Here is a 22,720-nt window from a genome sequence, read left to right on the forward strand (position 1 = left end):
TTACCTTCATGATGTTTCCCTACTACTACCCAGGGAAAAATATATTTCTATAATGCATGTGATTTACCCTTCTTTTCATTCACTCATTTTCTAGGAAATATTTTCTGCAAGTAAACATAGGAAAAGAGATACTTGGCAATAGAGGTAGAAAGTGAGAAAGGCACTCCACTGGCTTCAGACTGCAGTAGTCAAAGACATGCAATTGAGGAATGGTTTCTGGATGCCAAAGATTATATTTCTAAATCAGAATGCATGAAACTGGGTAAATCAGTTTGTTTTATTTTCTGCCAATAAGCTACAGTGAACCTCTAATTGATTTCACGATTAAGTTCCGTCAGTCTTGTCGTTACAGCTTAGTAACAGGTTGTCTAACCTAGTTTTTAATACTATAATGGGAATCTTAAAAAGGTATATTAGAAACTTCTTATTATAAGAGTATACTTTTGTAATGGTCTGCCAATAGGTTTAATTTACTTGGTGGTGATTTGGTCATTGAACATTATTTTAATAAAATCTAATTTGTAACTTTTTCTCACAAAGACAAATACTTTATTATTTCATTTTGGAATCTTAAAAAGTTTATCTCATAGAAACACAGTAAAAAGTGGTTAGCAGAAACAGTGGAAAGGGGAAGGAATGAGAAGAGGGAACATGTTGATCAAAGAGAACAAAATTTTATTTATAGAAGAGAACTCAGTTTTGGTGATCTATTGCTCTGCATGATGACTACAGTTAATAGCAATGCATTGTATGTTTCAAAATTTTAAAAATAGATTTTTAATGTTCTCACTACACAAAAAAGTTAATGAGGTGATGAATATGTTAATTAGCTTGATTTAAGTCTTCTACAATGCACAACAAAAATCAAAACATTATTTTGTATCCTATAAATATACACAATTATTATTAGTGTATTAAAAAGAAATTTAAAATTTTAAACAGATATGTAAAATCTAATAAATATTTAATATCTCATAACCAGGATAGCATTCTTACTGCTTTGGAATGACCATTTTCTTTGACACTTGCCTTTGAAATAATAAGGAATCCAGTTTACACTTGGAACACCTGATACAATTTCTGAAGAATAAAGAAACTGAGATTGTATATAATGTTTCAGAATGAATGCTGCAATGATGTGTTTTGAATCATCATAAAGACTGCGTTATGGTAAAACAGATGGGTCTGGTTTATTTTGAGGGGCATAAAAATGTTATCATCTCTTTAATGACCTTGTATTGTCATTATCAAAATCCTAAAATGTGCTTCTATTCTATTTTTTTCTCTTATTTGAATGAATTACTGTTAAAGGACATTTTGTTTTAGCAGTAAATACTCACATGATGGAATAGGTAGTCAAATAGATGAAAAAGTTGAGAAAATTGAGGTGAATGGATTGCTGAGTTTTTAATAGAATCTTAGTAGACTTATTGATAAACTACAACTAAGCCTTATTCATTTTCTTGGGTTTTATTTACGGTTATTTACACTATACCCACGTATCTTTGTCCAACTAAACTTAATTTTCCATCTAGCTTATATTACATTTCCTACTTTAAAATGTATAGAGCCACTATTCTGTTTTCTTAAATGACTTCGTTACACATGGAGATTTTTTTTTCAATGTGAACTCCAGGTTGTTTCCTTTTGTATGTATTCTGAATATCAACCTTATATGTTCTATTTTAAAAGCATAATCTTATTAAACCATAAACTCTATAGTTGTGGAGACATGGAGAAATTTCTAAAAGTCATTAGAGATTCTCTTTTTTACTTGTTACTTTAAAAAAAAATGAAAGAAAATAAATATGTTAATTGAGCTTAGTGCCTACCTACTTCTTGCTAAAGTTGTCTAGGATGTCATTGATTTGTGATTGTGTTCCGTTTTTACTTCAAAAACTATTTAGTCATCATTTTGAGTAATATGCGTCAATAACTTACGATGCGTGAATCTTACCCAGAGATTGTTGATTCACCTTGCCGATGAAAATTCTATGTGTATGTTAAATTTAATTTCAGGTAGACCTTATTATAAATTACTTGAAATAATACAAATAAATATAAGATTACAAGAAATCTAGGTGTAATTTATTTTATTTAAACAAACAGGAGAACATTTTTTTTCTAATCTCCCTCCCAAGAGTCTACCAAGTTGTTATAGATGACTTGTAAATTCATTAATTTAGGTCATTCAACATTTTTCAGTTATTAAAGTAAATATGTATAGCATGTTAACTATTTTACCTTCAGAGCAGTTTTTTCTTGTTTTAGACATATTTAATGATGTATAAACTTACAGAAAGAACACTGACATAATCAGATTATGCATTTGTTAATATAACTTTTATCAGGAAAGTGCAAAATGTTAGAGTAAAATCACAAAGTGCAAAGTTTTAAAAGTAAAATTAATCATTCAAAGGGAAGAATCAGGGGCTATTGCTGAAGTGTGGATGGTTAATGAAGTTAAAGAAGCCGATATTATTTAAAAGTAGAAAGACAAGTAACTGAAGAACCAAACATAATTGTATAAGGATTAAGCTTTGGAAAGAGATAGGAAAGAATAGCCTAAAGTAAAATCTCATTTTGTATATCAGGAAATAAATTTATATTATCTAAATAATTCATAAATCTAGAAATAGTGCTATAAAAGTAATTACTAAAAGCACTAAATATGGACATAGTTAAAGATAGTGCCTTTGGGAAATGGGCTTGGGGTCCAAGAGGAAGAACTTGTAGATTACTTTTCATCATAAGCTCAACTGTACTCTTCTTTTGAAACCATGTACATACACTATTATAATAGGAACATTTCTTAAAAGTTGATTATCTTTTGAAATTATCTCTTAAGTTTCATTTAAAAGATTCCAGATGGCTGAGGTGTAACCCATAGAGAAGCCCTGTATGAACACTAATTGATGTAGAACCAAGAACTCCAAAGAAAAATTCAGAAAACAACAGATCTGCTACACTCACCTACTGATTTATTCCACAGATGTCTATGGAGGACTTACTCATGCCAGGCATTCTGTTAAAGCACTGGGAAATGTGAGCAAAATTACCCAACATCCTTGCTCTTATAGAGCTTCCAGTGTAGAGGAAAAAAATGGCCAGTCAAATAATTTCACAAAAATGTTGATTTTTAACATATTTACATGATATAGTAAGCACAAATAGCTGGTAGCTGCAACTTAGGCTTTTATGAGGGAGTCAAAGTCAGGGTGGACTCTCCTGAGAGAGTAATACACAATTATCAGAGGCATAAGTAGGCCTTAGTTTAAAGAAACCGGCAGATGGTTCAGATTTACAGTGAGCAGCATAGGTTACGATGCTGTGAACAGAACCAACGTGAAAAAGTAAACAGACACCCTCCTTGTTGCAAAGAGTAAAGGAGAGCAGGATGTAAGATAGAACTGAGGGTGAAGGTAGTGGGACAGACACCACAGGCCATGCTTAGGATTCTGGTCTTTAATAGTGCAATAAGAAGCCATTGAAATGTTATAGAGATCATATTTATGTTTCATAAAGTTCTTTTGGATGTGGTGTTATAGGTCCATTAGACAGGCAAAAGAACAGATCTAGTGAGGGCAATGAAAGAGTGTGTCAATAAGCCCTGGATGGGAGTGATTATTGTCTTAGAATAGAGAGGTAGTAGTAAAGATTTAAACTATGTGAATGGAATCAACAGATAAATATCAGGAAGGGGCAGCAGCGTTCTCTATTAAATTGTACGGAGGAGGTGGCCTTTAATTTCTTAGTTTCTGTATACAAAAATAAGTGAATTGAAAGAACATTGCATTAAGAGGAACTGCAGGAAGTAGAGCGGCTTTGAATTATGCTCTTAATTTACTTTGTTTGGACAGACAGTGCAATACTTGCAAAAATTCAGGAAGAGGGATTAAGTAGAATGTATGTTAGAAATACTGGTCTGATTTTCAGAGAAGAGTGCGGACTGGCGGTAAAAATTTGAGTCAACTCTATGGATGTTCAAATTGAAGGCCTGGGTGTGGAGGAGCTATCATGGGGGAAAAATGAAGTAAAATATAATGAGGGCTTAAGACATGGAATTGGGAGACCTACAACTTGTAATAAAATTGTATAAGGGAGGAGTTGAATAAGCAAACAGGAAGGAGAAATGCTTATAATTCTAGATAATGGTTCATGTGAAGAAATTTCATTTTGTAACAAAGAAAAGGGGTGGGTGAAGGGGGCAGAATATGACTGTGTCCATTTGAAATCCAGTCAGTCACAAGCTAAGATGTCCAAAATCAGAAATAAAAGTATTTTAATTTTCTTTGGTAATGAACTGTTTTAAAAGCAATTATGTTGTATCACTGACTAATTGGTCAATGTTTGTGTTCAACAATGCAAGATCAACTCATCAGAGCCACTGGGAGCTTAACTGTGCATTGGCTCTGTTGCTTGCAAAATGCCAGAGCTTAGTCTACAAGTTCCAAGTAGAGGACAGGCTGGAGTCAAATTATGAGATCACATAGCCAGAAATTCTAAAAGACTAGGTAAATTCTGTAAACCCTGATTGAAGATAGCAGGCTGCTTCTAAATGCCCAAGGCTCTGCCCAAATGGAGAACTTCTGTCTGAGTCAGAATCTTGATTCTGGTAGCAGTCACGTGACAGTCTTAATTCAACATTGTTCTTGTATTTGAATTATAATCAACGTATTTTTACTCTAAGTTGATGTCTCAACAAGTGTTGGAACACCTGTTATCAATTTTTACAGTCTCTTTCCCCACTTTTTATGCCAAGGATGACACAAAAGATACTTAGATTATGTACATGCACGTGCACATGTATAGTTTGTATGTGTTCATATAATTTTGTTGTGTTGGAATTTACATCACTTTAAATAAGCAAGCAATTAATAGATAAATGGATGTTTGGGCTTTTACAAAAATTGAATTTTACTGTAAAAATATTTTCAGTGTATGTTATATGATGCAGGAGGGAAAAAATTAGAATTTGGATAGCTATTCACTAACAAACAATTCAGTGAAGCTGAGTTGTACTCTTGCCTGTTATCGTTAGGATGGGGGTTATCTCCTAGATATTATTCTTTCCAAGAAATGAGCTGTTTGTACACATCTCGTTGATTGGCATTATCATTATGAAACATCAAAACACAAAAGAAAAAAATACCCAGATGGTGCTGTGAACATTCTCATGAATGAATCAGTTCCTTCACTACATAAGGCTTGAATGGGTCTTATCTCAAAATAAATAAGTAAATAAATAAAATAAAATAGAAAGAGGAAAAAATTCTAAATTAATTCTTGAAAAACATATGTGTTTTTCTGTATCTTGTGTTATATTTTAATAAACATCAGCCATTCCTGAAATTATCCACCTGATAATTTCAAGTATTGGGACATTGTGGGTCAGATTAACTTCTGATATGCTAAGGAATCAGATTATTTATTTATTTTATTATTATTATTATTTTTGAGACGGAGTCTCCCTATGTCTGTTACCCAGGCTGGAGTGCAGTGGCATGATGGTGCATACCTGTAGTTCCAGTTACTGATAGGCTGAGATGAGAGGATCCCCTTGAGCCTGGGAGTTCAAGGCTGCAGTAAGTCATGATCATGCTGCTGCACTCCAGTCTGGGCAAGAGAGCAAGACTCCATCTTAAAATAAATAAATAATAAATAAATATAATTTCAATCAGAAATATATTTCACAGAAACACATCAGTATATGAAAAAATTGCTAAAATTAGTTCTTCCAATAGTTTTCTAAAATGGCAAAAACATTGGAACAAAAAACATTTAATGCTCTACTGTAATATTTACAGTGTTGTGATTAAAAGTAAATTATAAAATAGTACAGATTTATTTTTATAAATGTAAGCACTAGTTTTTTAATTAGATATAGCAAAATTAATTAATGTTTAGACATAATTTGCATTCTGAAGACTGCTATTTGTTTTAATTGAATCATCAATTCCTTACTGGAATTAAAATTTATGCTAAACACAACAGTTTTGTTTTAATAACTTTGAATTGTGTTTATCATAACAGTAAATGATAACAGTTATAGAATTTAAGAAGTATTGTGATAATGACAAGATCACTGACGTTAAGTAGAAGGAAGGCCTTTTGTACTTTGGAGAAGAAGTTAGATGTAATACAATGCTGTGAAAGTAGGTTTCATAATTGTACACAGGTAGCTATAAAATTCAAGAACAAAGTTTTTATTGCTAGCGTGTAAACTTTTAGCCCTTAAGTCTCTTTTCTACATTCAAATTATTTGTATTACATAATTCTCTAATAATATAAGGTTTGCAGAAGAAAGCATTAAATGAGATGACTGAAAAAAGTGTGAAAACTGCAATTCTATGATACATGAATATATGTGGATGATAATGTGTGAAAAATATATGATGCTGAGTCACTTAAATTGTTATGTTAAGTGACTGTATATTATCTTTGAAATTTAAAATAATTAAAGAATATAATATTGAGGAATAAATCAGTGTTACGATGGACTTTATAGAGCACTAAGAAATTGTTTAGCATATATTTAATAATTAAAATATTTATAAATTTGGTTACAATTGGGTTAAAAATTTTAGTCAGAAAACAAGCAGCCAAAATACAGAGGAAAAGAAAAAAAAAGTCCAGTCAGGGGCCAAAACTGTACAAAATTCGATGGTTTCTAAAATATTCAGTAGATAATACTAACTCTTTTCTATGAGACAGGACAATGTAAAGTAAAATGCATCTACTCTAATTAATTACTCAGAAGCAGAAGAAAGTAAATAATAATTGAACTAATTCTGAAAGTGGACATAATTAGCACATTAATCATCCACCATAAATTATTTAATTCAATAATAATCCTGGAAGAAAAATTAGTATTATAGTCAGTAGTAAAGTGTTTTGCATTTAATACTCATCATCATAATGCTGTCAGCTGGAATAAACGATGCCTTCAAATAATTTTTTAAAAATATTTTGGTTAAATTAAATTGTTAGGATATATTAATTTATACTGAGTAGGATAATGAGTTTAAAAAAAATTCAGTGATTATCTCAGTGTTAGAATTTCTCTTAGACATAAACCAATTAGCTCTCCACACCCCAACATAAGCTTTAGCTCATTGGTACTGGAGTTTAAAAATTCTAACTAAAATACTGAAATAAGCAGAGGAAACATATGTAAAATAAGATTATAATGAGTTCTCTACAAAGGCACTTCAGAGCTGTCTGACATTAAAAAATTAAATGTTTAGTATGTAACACATATTTAGTTTTATCTTTTACCCAACATTCTAATATTTATCAGTAAAAGCCTATAAACACTGTGACATGACAAAAATACTAAAAATACATCTGAGTATTGAAAGCAAGCTGTGGAAAAATAGTTCTTCCCTTATAGGCTCCTGAGTCTTTTTATGCAGATCTGTTTAACGGATTGAGCTCCTCTGAATCTTGCTTGACTGACATTGGGAGTGATGTGGAGTTATGGTGAAAGAAAGGAAAATAAGCAGGAGATGAGGAGAGATAGCTGGGAATTCTCCATCGGTTTGGTTTGGGAAGAGTTTGAGAAATCAAAAAAGGAGAGCTTAACTATATAAGAATGAGATCAGAAAAGAGTAAAAGAGAAAGGGAATATTAGGTATTTTTGAGGTTATGATTAAAATCTACTTTTTGTATCTTGGAAAGGATTTAGTAAAGATTGCATTTGTTTTTGTCTGCTAAATACAGACTTCAAGTACATGGCCTCAAGGCAGGAGCAAGAAGCTTTTTAATGAGTAACACATACTTGTTGTCTAGTTTGGGGCCTCTGCCAAATACTCAGCCAAATTTTAAAAATAAAAAAGTGTTCCACTTTTGTAAGGTTATTGTCCAATGCATTATCGTTGGATTCAATATAAGCTTTCTATGAGTAATCTGTGGGTGTATTGAATTTATAAAGTATATTAAATGTTCACATCTTTGACTAATGTTTCTAGAAGTAGGAACTTTATGAGATTGAATAGCAATTATAATTGTTCCTCCTCTGAGCAATACATCACATAAAATAAATATGTATAAAACCTGTGTATATAAAAGCCTAGGTGGTTCACTTTCTCATTATCCATGGAAGATGGCATGCCAGCCTTCACTGTGAATTTAGAAGTGATTGGTACATAATAGCCTAATTGGTATCGGTTGATGAAAAACAGTGGAGTCAATGACAATAATGGTCAAAGGGGAGAGGGCAGATAATTAGAAAGGAAGAGGAGCGCATATCAGAGTAGGCTATTTTTCCACTTGGTTTTATATTGCTTTGAAAAAGAAGAGATTCTACAATAGTTCAGCTTCAGGCACTCAAATTAAATCATTATAGTTTTGAAGCTTGTGTTGAGACTCAAAGACACTTGAATTTTGAGCAGTCTGAGAGCAACGGCAGACAACTACCAGCTTGTCTGTTGCAGTTCACATGCATCAGATGTGATAAACCTTCTTGTTGAGTGATCGTCACTTTTGTGTTTTCTTTTTTTTTTTTTTTTTTTTTTTTGTGTTTTATTTTTTGGAGTCATCAATACACGGAATGGTTAAATAGTGTACTCTAGCTCACAGACCTGTCAAGTGTCAGAGCAGGGATCCAAATATGAGCAGTTTTGCTTCAGAGTGAATTCTCATCATCATTTTACGTGCTGCCTCTGGGGTAAAATGTATTGGGAGAGGATCATTCAAGTATCCTTCTCAGTTCCTTGTGATGAGGGTTTCTGAAATTCTTGTCCTGAAGGGGGTAGATAAATTGAATTAGGTTTATCCTGGATACAAGTCAGTAAGATATAAATATTTCAACAATATGCTTGTATATCCTCTTTTTTATATTTCTCAAAATAATTTAAAAAACACAAAAGCCTATAAACAGATGAAACTATGAAGTGGTCTACTAGAAATCCTGCATTGGAAGATTTCTGGAGAAAATTATCGAACCATTTCTATTTTCCAGTATACTGCATATTATTTAGCAAATATACTATTAATAGGTAACATTCATTTAAATTCAAGTGTGTTCTCAAAGAGACCTGACAAAGCTTAGGAAACAAAATAGTGCCATCGTACTTCCCTTTTGTTCCTCTGTGCCTTCTCTGGGTGCTTTAGTTACTGCCCACTTTCCCATGATGACCTGGATATAAATATTTAAGAAATTTCTACTGAGTCTGCAATATAGAAAAAAAGTGAGAAGAGTGTTATATTGGGGAATGCAGTAGTTGGGATGAAGTATTTGACTATGAGGAGTTATTGCAGTATGCTTCATAGAAGAAGTGATATTTCCAGTGTCCATTTTGTTTAAGAAAAGAAAAATCAATAAAACAAGCAGTTATAGTAGAAGGTCCCAGACCCAATTAGACACAAGGACTGCGAAGGCAAGGTTTATCTGAAGAATAAAAAATACTCTGAATTTTTTTAATGAAAGCTCAGGGATGGAGTAGACATCGTTGACCTCAGTTTCCTCATATGCAAACTACAGACGTTGACCTAACTCAGTAAGTATTTTTCAACCCGGGCTGATCATCAGGATCACCCACCTGTAAATATACAGATGCCAGCAGTTAGATGATTTCTAATATCTTGTATACCTTTACTTATGAGGAAAAAAAAGAGAAATGTTTCTTTTCTGAAGCACTTGAATGTCTCTTCTGCATATTTTAGCCTGATTACTATATAGTCCTGTTTAGATTGGCACTTTCATCCTCTGTCTCTGCTGAGAGGAGAATTGGTGGGATGGTGTCGTTTGCATATTTGAACTTAAATTCTTCTACACATGAAGGGTCACAAAATAAGATGACACATTTTGAATGATTACAACTTCATTTTTCTATAAAATTGTTCAGTATTTCCAAGTTGAGCATACTTATTAAGACAAGGTAAAGTGATAGACCTACAGTTTAGGTCAACATTGATTTCAATTTGGAGGTTCCTTTGGAACATACAGCCAGTGAATTCCAAATGTGAAAACTTTTTTCTGTTAATAGCCCGGCATATAGCAAAGCTAACAAACAAAAAATTTAAAAAGCATTTCTTGAAAAGATAATTGTTTAAAAAATTAACTCCATACCCATCCAAGTTATAATACCCATATTAGAAAAGCATTATAAAGTTGAACATCTCCTTTTTCTCAAACAGCTCGTTAAGTGTTGGATTACACCATCTCTTAAAATTCCTTTAGATTTTATTATTACACAGTTATTTATTTGATGCAGGAATTTAAAAACAGGTCAGGGATTGTATCTAACTGGCAATAAAAGCAGTGAAAGACCTTTGTTAAATTATCAAATATTACCATTCTTTTCTACTATATTTGTTTGCCTATCTGCAACCACATAAAAAAATGATTCAATCTTTTCTCATAAAATTTGAGTAGAAATATTCTGATCATACTTAGAAGTATTTAATTATAAGTTATAATATATTTCTGGAACAGATATAGAATATACTGTGCTTTTTTTCTTGATTGTTACATTTAGTTATTCTTTAAGTTTTCTTTGCATAATAAAGAAATTATAAAATATCAAGATGATTTCTTAAATCATTTTGTATATATATTATTACTGCTTGAGACCACATACAGTTCAGACACAGGCATCACTCCCACGTAAGAGCCATCTCTTAGGGTGGATAAAGTGGTCATAAATACGAAATACCAAGTTATAGATGCTCTGCCTTTCAAATGGTTCTCGTAGTATAGTTCATACAGCAGCAGTACCAGCAGCATTACCTGGAACTTAATCAAAATGTGAATTATCAGTCTCCACTCCAGACCTTCTGAATCATAATTCTGGCAGTGGTGTCTGGAAATTTGTATTTGCATATGTCCTCAAGGTTACTGTGATGCACACTAAAGTTCAAAAACCACTGGTCATTTTCACCTATCTAACTTTTTATTCTTAACTATAGTGTAAGAATATAACTTCTGATTGTCCCCTGAATTAATTCTTAGATTCTTGTTTTATTTTATTTGAAAGAATTTTATTGTGTTAGGAAGGAGTACACAAAAGTGCAAACAAATTAAAATACAGATTGCAAGCAAACATTCAAAGTAACTTTGGGATAGCCATACCTTATTATTATGGCCTCACTCATTGATTGATTGATTGATTTGCAAATAAATACAAGTTAGGATCATGATAAATACTGTGAAAAAAACTAAAGCAGAATAAGGGAATAAAGGATGTGCATGGGAGGGTATTATATATGCTATTTTTGTTGCATTCTTGAGGAGGACTTTGATAGAGAAGATAACATTAAGAAAGACAACTGGGGCCAGGCGCGGTGGCTCAAGCCTGTAATCCCAGCACTTTGGGAGGCCGAGATGGGCGGATCACGAGGTCAGGAGATCGAGACCATCCTGGCTAACATGGTGAAACCCCGTCTCTACTAAAAAATACAAAAAATTAGCCGGGCAAGGTGGCGGGCGCCTGTAGTCCCAGCTACTCGGGAGGCTGAGGCAGGAGAATGGCGTGAACCCGGGAGGCGGAGCTTGCAGTGAGCTGAGATCCGGCCACTGCACTCCAGCCTGGGCGACAGAGCAAGACTCCGTCTCAAAAAAAAAAAAAAAAAAAAAAAAAAAAAAAAAAAGACAACTGAGGGAAATGAATGTGTGATCCACAGACATTTGAAGGAAAGTATTTATAGGCCTGTGACAGCAAATACAAATACCCTGGAGTAGGAGTTTATCTGCTGTGATTGAAGAATAGCAAAATATCAAATAGACTAGGAGAAAGTGAAACAGTGGTAGGAAATAAAGTCAGAGCAGGAAAGACACACCCCATCATAGGCTATACTGAGGAGTCTGGATTTTACTTTTTATGTCTTTGAATCCGTTTAGGACTCTGAAGTGTTTGTGCAGATGATTTTTAAAATTCTTCCTAACTCTAAAATATTTAAAGACTTGAAGCTATTTTGAGTATGCCAGCAAAATATGAATGAATAAAAAGGCAGCAAATCATGTGTCGACCTTACGGGGTAATGAGGACAAAAGAAAAAATTCAAAATATTTTGTAAACAAGTCCTTCCTAAGATATAATAGGGATGGGAAGAAAGAGAGTTGGAAAAGTTTATTAATTGAGGACCAAACCTTAAGCTTGTTCATGTCCCAGGAATGCATGAAATAGATAATCTTAAAGCATATCTAAGATGGATTAAACTACTACAGTGTCTTTCCACTCTATATAATATTCCAGCCCTTTAGTTAATTACCTTTTTCAAGTAGCAAAATAACCTTACATAAAGGCTGTCTCTTGTTGGAGAAATATAATTAAAAACAAAATCCTCTACCAACCTAGAAATCTTCTCCACAAAGGTAGAAGAGAAAAAAAAAACAAAACTGTTTTATTTGTTGAATAAGCATTAAACCGGAACGTGATGTGCATCACAGGCAATCTGCTAAAGGGATTATAGAGACAAAAAAAAAAAAACTTTTAGCTTTTTATAAAGCTGAGCAGATACAACCCATTGCATACATTTTCTCAAGATAAACAAAAACTAGTCATCAGGTAAGAGGACGTGACAGCACCATTGAACACATAGTTCATTCTAAATTCACCTGGTAATTCAGATGGGCATCTGTTTTTGCTAATTGTCTTTATCCAAAGGAAAAATACGTTTCTCACATCCTTATGACAGGAGATAGGTTTGCAACTTGGGGCCAAGCACCAACTAAACTATAGGCTCCCAGCTTATCACAGAAATTAGGAGATAGGGGGCGCTATCTTCCTTGATGATTGCATTTCAGAGAGATGGCTCCCAGGTCCTTAATAAAAATATGTATTTTTTCCTGAGTCGTAGACTTGGCAAGAAGTTTATTTAGCTTTTAAAAAGATTTGCATGCATTTCAAAGGGAAAGAGAAGAATTCTAAAGTAAATGTTCTGAGAAAGGAAGCGGGGTCTCTTCTCTTTTTTTGCACAAAGAAGAATTTATTTTTCTTATTTTTAATTTTTATTTGCCCTATAGTCTTAATTGCAGAACAGTGTAGAAAGGCCAGGCACTATTACCTAAAAATCTGGGTGGTATATAATAACTCCATCTTCCTTCACTTATGATTTAAGAGAAGGCTTGTAATTTTAAATAGACACCTGAGGTAATTAATTCTTTTGCAACCTAGAATTTGGAGATTTTTATGTACTATTCAGCCAATACATGGTGGTTAATTCAACTACTGTAGGGAGGTAAGGATAAAGAGAAGTGTTCAGATTCAAGAGATATTTAGAAGGTGAAATCTATTGAACTTGGAGATTGATGGGATATAAAGTATGAGGAAACGTCACAGATCAAATGATGATATAGAAGTTTCTGCCTTAGACTTCTGCTAAGAGCATTGTGGAACCATTCACAAATATTGTAACAGTAGAGGAGGAGAGGAGAAACATGGGGAGAAGTGAAGCAGGAAAATAAGCTCAAATATGTAACGTGAGGTTCTGTAGGATATACAAATAGATGTACATGTGTAAAGATGATTTCCTGTGAATCCTATATGCTCAAGATGCTCTATTTTAATAGGAAATTTTGTTAACCTTATGCCCTTCTTTCTTCTCCTGGCTCCTCACTCCTCCTGCTACCACAAAGCAGCATTGCTTTCTGAAGTTATAAAATACGATTAAAAATGAAACACTTTATTCATCATGAAAATGCAATATATTTCTATTAATGGAAAACAATAGTTTTACCCAGGACAAACACCTGCTATAAATTTATTTATTTTTAATACTATAGCTGAGGTATACATGAACACTAATCTCATTGGTCATTAAGGGGATTGGAGTCTGTGGCCTCAGGTTACCATTTCTGTTAGTATCTATAAGATATGAAATTAAAAGAATTTAGACAGCATTTGGTAAAAATACATCATATAACAGAGTATGACTTCTATTTCATAAAGAGTAATCATATTTTCCAGTGTTTTCTAGATAATTTTATCCTACATTGAAAACAAAAGAAAGACCTAGGATTATCTGTGTTGTGGCTAAATATGTGGAGATACTCAAAGTACTATATTTGTTAGAATAGAAATATATTTAAGTAATCCTCTAACATATCCCCTTGTTTTTCAGCTGAGGAAATAAGAGTTCTAGGTCGTGACAAATACTGAGACAGATATAACTGATAAAAAGGTACTTGGGGGTTGACAACCTCAGATTTTTATTTTGTAGAGTATGAGTAATCATAGAGTCTGTCAGAGAGAACTAAAATGCTACTTCTGATATTCAGTGGCCAGGTGAAAAATATTGTGGATCAACAATGACTTATAGCTGGATACTAGTGGCTCACGCCTGTAATCCCAGAACTTTGGGAGTCCAAGGCGGGCAGATCACTTGAAGTCAGGAGTTCAAGACCAGTCTGGCCAACATGTTGAAACCCGTTTCTACTAAAAAGACAAAAATTCACCGGACGTGGTCGCAGGTGCCAGTAATGCCAGCTACTTGGGTGGCTGAGTCAGGAGAATCACTTGAACCTGGGAGGTGGAGGTTGAAGTGACCCGAGATTTCACCACTGCACTTCAGCCTGGGTGACAGAGTGAGACTCTGTCTAAAAACAAAACAAAACAAAAAACAATGACTTATGTTGTATCATTGTTATGTATTTATAAGTAAGGTCCACTTAAAGGCAAGGCTGTTTATGAATTCCTTTTTCTCATGTCCTTTCTATTTCTCTATAGAATCACTGCCACACACTCACATACCAGACTATAAATGAATATGACTGAATGTGTATGCAAGGGTATGCACAGGTATGTAGTGTTAACAATATTTACGGCAATTGATGTTATAATAATCAATGTTTGAATCTCAGTTGCCATTGCAAATTAATCCAACCCTTGCTATGATAAAACCATATTCCAACCTTAACCTTTCTCATATGCAAAGTTTAGTATCCAAAATTCGAATATAATAAACATATATTTATTATTTTTACTGCCAAACAGCATTTTTGTACTCAACTTCATAGCTTTATCTCATTTGCTATTTTAAAAATATAGGATTAGCTGATCAGCTGCTGGCTATTTCTAATGGCAGCTATGCAGCTGATAGCTGATAATTACGGTGTCAGAGAGAGTGCTATATTTGTAGGATGCACAATTCCGTTCTTCACTTTGTGATGACCAGAAACAGAATGTGCTAAGCAACCTGAGCAACCTCATGATGACTGTTCACATACATAACGAGTTTTGGTAGGTAATCATTTTTGAAAGATTGCTAGACTAATTTTAACTCTTCTAGATATTTAAGAGCAAAAAACTGGCCGCACGCGGTGGCTCAAGCCTGTAATCCCAGACTTTGGGAGGCCGAGACAGGCGCATCACGAGGTCAGGAGATCAAGACCACCCTGGCTAACATGGTGAAACCCCGTCTCTACTAAAAAATACAAAAAAACTAGCTGGGCGAGGTGGCGGGCGCCTGTAGCCCCAGATACTCGTGAGGCTGAGGCAGGAGAATGGCATAAACCCGGGAGGCGGAGCTTGCAGTGAGCTGAGATCTCGCCACTGCACTCCAGCCTGGGCAACAGAGCGAGACTCCGTCTCAAAAAAAAAAAAAAAAAAAAAAAAAACTTCACTTCTGGTAGCCTAAGGTTTATGACTCAAGAAAAAGTGTGACCGCTTAGGTTATTTCTTGAATATATGTTGTTCTTTAGTTACTTTTTAGGACTTAAGACTCAGAAAAAATCAAACTACTGAATCAACCTTGAAAACACTCTGAAAGCCTGTTCTTAAAAATTTACAACAGAAGAAAGAACTAGATGAAAGAATCAGAATATTTCTGGTAGATTTGGGGAGTAGTTTCTCATATTGCATATTGCAAAGGCATTTGTACTTCCAGCAATTAAGCACCTTAAATCCCTACATTTATGGAAATAGAAAATGAAAAAAGTTCAAAACATTTCAATGAATTTTTTTCTACATTCTTTCTGAAACAATTATACAATTATTAAATGATTCACTTTATATGTAGTAATAATTGCTGTTCAAAGGCAGACGCGTATCTCACATATATGTTAAAAATTTAGCTAAGAATATTATAAAACATTTTGCCAAATTTTCTGGATAACACAAGCAAGACTTCACAACAGTGGCAGGTAATAATTTACTTGGAATTCGTAACTTGAAATGTTTTTGTTTCTCTCTGAATAGCCATCATTGAATGTAAATTTCATACTCTTAAAAATACTACGTTTCTTGTTTTCTAGACTAGATGACTGACACTTCATTGGCCTTTTCCAATAGGCATATTTTTTAAATTTGCGTATTTTTATACTACTCCTCTAAGGTAGGAATACAATAAAGTAATTCAATTGACTTTCATACATACCCAAATGTTCCTTCAGGTTCCTCATGCTGATAGAATCATACTCTTGTAACATATGGTATAAATTCTTGTGGATTGAGTGTTGTAGAAACATGGACTTATAATGCCTCTTTCTTTCACATATTAACTATTCATCTGTGTTAATACAGAGCATCTTTTTTTCATGTAATCTTCACTTTTTTTGAAACCATGTACTCAGTTAAGAACATAAATGGCACTAATCTAAATCATAAAGATCACTGTTTCATCTTTACAGCTGTGTTGCCATTCCCCAGATTTAGATATTTAACATTTCTGGCAATCCTCAAATTTTCAAACTTGTTTTTTATCTTACATTTATAAAAGCTACCTGAATACTTGATGGCATACAGCTTGACTTCCGTACCTTGACTTCTGTACAGTAGTGTTCACTACTGTATCTTTAGCATATAGCTAGAGAATGGGAAGTACTCAAGTTGTTTTGAAAGAAAAGAAACTCCTTTGCTACATAATGCTGAAATGAAGGAATTGTTTACTAACTGTAATATATTTCTCAGAGATTTCAGACTTCATTCCACTTTATAACAAAATACTCAGTCACTGAATCACCTACTCCTGTTTGTTGTCCAGCAGACAGGACATTCTTTTAGTTTAGGTGAGAAATCTGAGTGGCTAGTTGGAGGATGAGGTTGAGGAGTTCAGCCCACGGTTACCTAAGCATGTGGAGTGTGAGGAGAATTTGCCTGGCACTCTCAATCTAGAAGTTTACTAGACTCTGCCTCTCTTTCAACTCCGACATCTTTTTAATTAGTCTTCATTCTAGCTCCTAAGTCTCAATTCTTTCCTTTTTTTTTTTTTTTTTGTCTCAATTGTCTCCACCATGAATAAAGCCAACTTTGATTCCCACTGGGACAACTATAGCTGCCTCCAAACTCATCTCACTGCATCCTCTTTTAAAATTTCCATTCCATTCTCTGATATATCATAAACGAGCTTTCAAAACTCCAAATCTGATCATGCCATACCCCGCTGTGTAAAACTTGTAGTATTTTCTGTTGTTGATTTTTAAGATTATATAAATGATAGCACACTATGTATCTATTTTTATCTGGCTTGTTCCTTACTTAGCGTGTTTTAGAACCTAACAGTTTTGATTGCTTATGGTTATATATTTAAATACAGAGTATGAAGTAAAAGGGCTTAAGAAACCAAATGAATGATACTGGTTCTTTCTGGAGAGGGATGGAGGGAGGGCAGTAGTTCTGCAGGTAGTAAAAAAGACTCTAACTTTATTTGTATTGTGTTTTTTAGATTTAAAAAGTATAACTTTTTAACTCTGTTAACTCTGGACTATAGAAATATGTATATATGTATACATACACACACACACACACACATACATATATTCCTTATTTATGCATTTCAGTATTTTTTTAATTTCTCAATTTTTCAGAAATGCCCTGGCGAGAGCAGGAAAACCTAACTGATTACCTTGCTCTTAAAGACAAGATATGTTTCATGCTATAAACGCCCTATATGAGTTCTTTGACTTTCTTTTGCACCACTCCAGTCATATGACCTCTTCTGTTTCCTCTGGTGCACTGTACTGTTTCTTAATCCAAGGACTTTACATATGCAGTTTCTTTTGCTTAGAAGGTTTTTGGATGATAGAAATATGTGTCCTATCCTATAGTGCTAATGAGAGAGAAAAATAGGTGCAGCCACTTTTGAGTACAATTCATTGGGATATGTAAAAATTTAAAATTTGCATATTTTCTGACCCCAAATCCATTTCTCCATAGCAGCCTTACAGAAACCTTCACACATATGCAAACGGATGTATGTACAAGAAAATTCATGGAGGTTTTTATTACAATGGGAAAATTTGGATTTGTCTAAGTATATTAGAATACTATTAGAATTATGGAACACTATGCAACATCCACAAAGAATAATGAAAGAATAATATCTGCAAACTTAAAGAGGTCTTTAAGGCTTCTTTACAGAGGGAAAAAGAAATGTCACAGAGTAATATATATATATGAAAATATTTAAGTAAAAGAAAGTAACATAATAGCATTATACAATTGTTTTTAAAATGTCTATGCATTAAAATACTGTAAAGTTTAGGAAACATTTTATTGGCGAGAGTTGCCTGTTGGTAGAATAGGGAAACAAAATGTAGGGCATGACCAAAATAGTCTTTAGCTTAACTTCAATGTTCTTGTTTTATAATAAGAACAACTTTATGTATTTTACTTAGATAATTAAAAATTAATAAAATTCCCTGCCATCCTCCAAAGAGAAACAGTGATTATTATTCTATGAATCCTTTCATCTTTAATATTCTGATTTTATATTCTTTAGCCATTAAATTATGCATTGAGAACTACCATTCTAAGTTCTACATTTTCCAGTAATTAACCTGAATATTTTATAAAAATTATAAGGTTCCTTGTTCTTTGAGTTATATATGTATATGTGGATACATACATATACATATATACATGTGTGTTAACATATGTATGTGTGTTAATTTGGAAACTTGAAAGCAATGAAGACAAAGATTCTCTAATGACATTATTTTTAAATATACTCTAATTGAAAGTATTCAGTACACAACTTTGGGATTCCAAACTCACTATTAAAGGGAATATTTCATCTTTTTGTTGGAATTTTCTTTCATATTATTAACTAAATTACATAACTCTAGTTTGTCTTCCAGCTAAAATCAGTATGATGAGGCTGATGTTATCCTCATACTTACATCTTACTTACATCTCTGTTATCCAGAGGCAGATTCACTGTTGAATAGTGTAACTTTGTGTCTCTACACGTTATTGTTTCTTCTCTCAATTTTTCCTATCTCCATAAATTGCTAAATATGTAAGAGTAGCATAGAAGTCTATCTATAAATGTTTGTTATCATACTATATCTAAAAAGTCTGGACATTGTTTATTGATAACTATAATGCAGATTTAGACTATTGAGTCTTTAATGCTATGTCATTAGTTTGACATTAATGTTTTACAATTTCCTATTGCTTATGGAAAACCATTTAATTTTAATATCAGCCTTAGATCAGTATATAGGTGATACAGATATAATGCTGAACGCTTTTTTTTTTTTTTTTTTTTTTTTTTTGAGACAGAATCTCACTCTGTCGCCCAGGCTGGAGTGCAATGACGTGATCTCAGCTCACTGCAAGCTCTGCCTCCCGGGTTCATGCCATTCTCCTGCCTCAGCCTCCCAAGTAGCTGGGACTATAGGCGTCTGCCACCACACCTGGCTAATTTTTTGTATTTTTAGTAAAGATGGAGTTTCACTGTGTTAGCCAGGATGATCTCGATCTCCTGACTTCGTGATCTGCCCTCCTCAGACTCCCAAAGTGCTGGGATGACAGGCGTGAGCCACTGCTCCTGGCCATGCTGAATCTTTTAAATCTAGCATCTCGTTGATATTTTTATTGAAACTTGAAATAATTTTGAAACCTCTGAAAAGTTCAGATAAGTCCTAAATGCCTTTAGAAAATAGTTGATGTCTTTTGTACTGAAAAATGGATTCAACTTTAACATCACACCTTCTAAAAATAGCCATCTTGCTTTCATATGATTTATATATTCTTTGAAGCAACCTTGCAAGTGTATCACTCCTTTTGTTTCATTTCATACCAAATGTTCTATGAGAAAGTAAGCAAAGCCTGTCCTATGATCTGTTTTATTTGTGTATCTCAGTACACTTCACGAGTCAGGCATACTGCAGAAATGTTAATTTTTTTCCTCACAGGAACCTCAAAAGAATTAAAAAAGCAGTAGTAGGACAATATGTAGTATCAGAAGGAGCAACAGAGATTGGATTTTTTTTTTTTTTTAGTTCTGTTGGACAGTTTATGGATAGTATTTGTCACAGGAATAATGTGACTCATTTATATTGCTCCTATTCTTCTGTGGAGCTAAAAGCACTTTAGAAGCATTCTCATTAATCCTCAAGCTTTGCTATGAGCTAAGTATTAGGCAGCTTTTATTCTCACTTTATGGCCTGGGAAACTCCAGTTTAAGGAATGTCAGTATGCAGGCATTTGCAGAGTGTTCCGAAAACTGTCAATGGGGTTAACAGTAACATGTGGACTATGACCAAGCATTGAAACTCAAAAGTTCTTTGTATGCAGAAGTATTCCTTGTGAACAGGTCAGGACATTTTACTTTATTTATAGGCTTTACAGTAATACTTGTCCGATGAAGCCAAATACTAAATATAATTATTTAAAATATTCTGACTCTTCTTTCCTTTCAGGCAAGTCTCCCTACTGAATCCGTGTGATTAATAGGACTTTTATTCTTATACTCATCCAGGATTGAAACCTTAATTGCCTTCTCTTTTAATTACCTCATTGCCACTACTCTCTTCAATGGGTTGCCAAGTCATGACCGTTCCCTATTCCCAGACTTTTCACATGGATCTTTACCTTTCTGTGTCCAGAGACATCCTAATTCATGCAGTTATTACTTCTTGTTGAGAAAAAAATAGCTTTTAACAGTAATGACATCAGAATTTTAATTTTGAAAGCTGAAAGAAGTAGACTCTGAACCCACCTCTATAGCTTACCAGCCATATGACCCTTAGCATTACATTGTTTCTGAGCTTTAGAGTTATTTCTACCACATGAAGATAACAATAACTAGTTTGAAAGGTTGGATCGTCATATATAAAGTGTAAAAATGGAATGAGACAACATATGCCACATATCAAGCTCTGCGCCTGGCACAAATGGGATCTGTTTTTACTGTTTTCATTATGAATACAATACATTGTGAAACAGAATTTTTCCAGTTCTGTTCCTTGTGCATTTCACTCTCAGATCAAAATTTCTAAAATCCCCTTTGATGGTACTAATTATCTTCTTAAAACTCCATAAAAAATCTCCTAGTACTCAATTTTCTTAATTTGATATATAAAACCCACCACAATAAAGACTCTATAATTTTAGTCTTAATCAACACCATATGTGGTCATCTCCGGTTAACCTTGGCTCCTTGCCATTCCCTTTTCACTGCTTTATTTTTCTCCCACAGCTCATTTAATCATGTTGATTCTTTTGCCTGGAACCCGCTCCCCTACAGTCATTTTCTGTAAAGTTTGAAACATATATGGAAAAACCCTGTCAAAGCCAGGCTCATTCTACACCAGATGTAGCTAATGAGAAGAGTTCTATGAATTGTTTTTTAGGATTCTAGCCACTACTTTAAAAGTACTTCTTATTTTCCCATGAGGAGACAAAAATCTTGCTCAATGGAGCCAGACTTTGACGTGCTGACCACTGAGCATTCATGGGACCATGTTCTGACAGTTATTCATCGGCAACTTACTTAAATTCTTTCCTCTGACTATATCACTGTACTTTCCAGGTATCTGTTCTGCTTCATCTGGTGTTCCCAGTCTCTTCATGTCTGCTGAAGCATCTTTCCTGGTCCATTTCACATTTCCTGGTCAAAGACCTGGGATTTTCTGGCTACTCTATCTCTTTCATTCATTAAATAGTTGCAGTCATAAAGCTGGAATGTTTGCATTTTTCAGTTGCCTCCCAGCTCTTCTGGTTTCCTCTCTGTTTCCATCCCAAGCCACAAATATACAATCAAATAGAGTTGCCAGACAGGGACCTGTTTTTACTCTGGAATAACTTCTTGGACTCTTTATTTTCCAGTTAAGATCCCACTCATTTCCTACCTCATTTAAGAAACATTCACAGTGTTGAGGAAGAGTGACACAAAACATTCTTTAAATGGAGCACTGGTGTAATATAACATCATTGGGTTGTTAAGAAGATTAAATGAAGGAGCTGAAAAAGAAAATTTTGGGCAATGTGAATAATCTAGACTTTTGTTCAAGCTCCATTATCATGGAAACGCTTTTAAAAGATGACTGTGTATAGGGCTGTTTGAAGTCCTACAGACAGAAACTAACAAAGACACCATTCCTATCCCTTAAGAACACCCTAGCTTATTAACAGGACCATTAGCGCTGTAGTAAGTACAGCCATGTCTCTCACTGTGCTGCTATAGCCTTTGCTGTGACTTCAAAGAAAACTCATTATTAAGTAAAATAACCTTTCAATGCACTGAAAAATATTACCTTATAAGAAAGTAGGCAACGCATTACTTAGACTTTTATCCTTAGCCTTTTTTTTTTTTCTCTTTTGGATGTGAATTTGGGTTCCATTTCATAAAGTACTTCGAAGAAATGTACATCCAAAACCACTTACCAAATTACATTCACCAAATCATAGAACTTTCATGTAAGAAAATTCTTGTATGTATAAATTCAGAATAAGAATTAATAGAATATTTCTAACTGGAGTTCTCTGTAGAGACACTTTTCAATGATGAAATGATGAATCTGTGTCTCATTAACCAAGGGAATTTTTCCTAT

The 22,720-nt window shown here is 33.7% G+C and overlaps 1 protein-coding gene across 4 annotated transcripts in view; it reads left to right on the forward strand.

The window, feature by feature from the left end:
* NAALADL2 (N-acetylated alpha-linked acidic dipeptidase like 2) overlaps window positions 1-22,720 on the forward strand; it is a 1,132,125-nt gene that overhangs the window by 719,425 nt on the left and 389,980 nt on the right. The window lies entirely within an intron of this gene.

Source organism: Macaca thibetana, chromosome 2 (assembly GCF_024542745.1).
Source record: "Macaca thibetana thibetana isolate TM-01 chromosome 2, ASM2454274v1, whole genome shotgun sequence".
Taxonomy (NCBI): Eukaryota; Metazoa; Chordata; class Mammalia; order Primates; family Cercopithecidae; genus Macaca; species Macaca thibetana.